The 1774-nt window shown below is 37.8% G+C and overlaps 1 non-coding gene across 1 annotated transcript; it reads left to right on the top strand.

Moving 5' to 3' along the window:
* The first annotated feature begins 1303 nt into the window (after positions 1-1303).
* On the top strand, positions 1304-1441 carry LOC119934058. The gene has a single exon (XR_005452853.1). It is a non-coding gene; the product is annotated as a small nucleolar RNA SNORA7 (small nucleolar RNA).
* Positions 1442-1774: the final 333 nt, after the last annotated feature.

Below are 1774 nucleotides of genomic sequence, written 5' to 3' on the forward strand. Positions count from 1 at the left end.
ACAATGTAACAGTAAAAAGACACATTCCCTGCCCACCACGGCTAGAGAGAGAGACAGATAATAATTGTGGTATTTGTTAAGTGCTTACTATGTGCCAAGCACTATACTCACACCATGCATGTTTCCCCTGCTCACTGAACTCATCCTCCACTTTTCAGATATCTTAAATTCAGAATTATTTTCCCCAAAGGAATATTCATTTTTAAAAAATAGTTGCTTCATCTCAAATCCTCATTACCACTATCATCACTAGTACTGACTGAACATCTAATGTGAGCTGTTAGTGTACTAAGCCCTAGTAGAGCTTACAGCCTAATGGACAATCAACTAATTGTATTTAATGTGCATTTACTTTGTGCACAGCTGTGAACTTAGTGTTTGGGAGACTACAATCGTATTAATAAATATGATCTCTGCCCTTCAAGAGCCCATCTTCTAGTGGGGGTGTCAGATATTAAAATAAATAATGGGTAGTGTAAAATAAGAGAGTTTTTAAGATAAGTGACTTGGGGGAGAGGGGATGCAGTGAGTATCCAGGTGTTTAAGGAATCAGGACTCAAAGTTCAAAGATGATGTGGAAGTGCTGGATAATAGTTGATATCAACTGATGAATAAATAATTCTTCAAAGAGAACAAGGATAAAATAAATTATAAATTATAAGTACAGTGTTTAAATCAGAAAATGGTAGATGAATAGATTAATTCATGTAGTTGAGAGGTTCAATGGGATGTAGTTACCTGCAGCAAGGTGAATTTTTTAAAGTTTCATTACCATTATTATTATTGTCATTAGCAGTAGTAGTAGTATTGTTATTGTCAGCAGTTGAAGTAGTAATAGCAGTAGTATCGTGTTTGTTTAAATGCTTTTTCTGTCTCAAGCACCGTTCTAAGCAGTGGGGTAGATACAACTTAATCAGGTTTAACACAGGCCTTGACTCACAGTCTAAGTAGGAGGGAGAAAAGGCATTGCACCCCATTTTACAGATGAGGAAACTGAGGCAAAAAGAAGATAAGTGACTTGTGCAAGGTCACATATGTTCTCTGATTCCTGTAAGCTAGTTGTGGGCAGGGAAAGTGTCTGTTTATTGTTATACTGTACTCTTCCAAGAGCTTAGTACAGTGCTCTCCACAAAATAAGCATTCAGTAAATACAATTGAATTGAATGAAGGAAGGAAAGAATGAAAGACTTGTTCTCTCTTCACTAGGCCATGTTGTCAGGGAAAAGGGAGCTCCATTACAGTAAATTGAGATAAATTTCTAACCATGAAGAAATTCTAATATTTTAGTCTTTTATATATTACACCCCTTTCAGGATCGCACCTGGAGAGAATCCAGTACTCTACCAGTCTCAGCTATGGGAAGGAGAGTCAAGAGGAGGCATACCCATTCCATTCCTAGCTTGGGCAGTGGCTAGTGAGTGGAAGGCAATCTGCTACAAGTCAAAACTCAACTGTGAGGGCAGCAGCAGCATGGGAGAGAGTAGAGGGCGAAGACTCCAGTTTATTGCACCAAAGAAGGCAATGGTAAACCACTTCTGTATTTTTACCAAGAAAATTCTAAGGATTCACTACCAGAATGATAGCAATGATACAAGAATCATAGCAGGAGTGTTCTGGGAGAGATGTGGCCATGGAGTCATTATGGGTCGGAAATGACTCAACAGCATAAGGCAAGATATACTATTAATATAATAGCCCTGAACTGAAGTGGGAATTTAGTGTATTCTCTTTTTCTTTTGGTATATGCATCTAAGTGATAATTAAGAGGTTTTCC

This window comes from Tachyglossus aculeatus, chromosome 1 (genome assembly GCF_015852505.1).
Source record: "Tachyglossus aculeatus isolate mTacAcu1 chromosome 1, mTacAcu1.pri, whole genome shotgun sequence".
Classification (NCBI taxonomy): domain Eukaryota; kingdom Metazoa; phylum Chordata; class Mammalia; order Monotremata; family Tachyglossidae; genus Tachyglossus; species Tachyglossus aculeatus.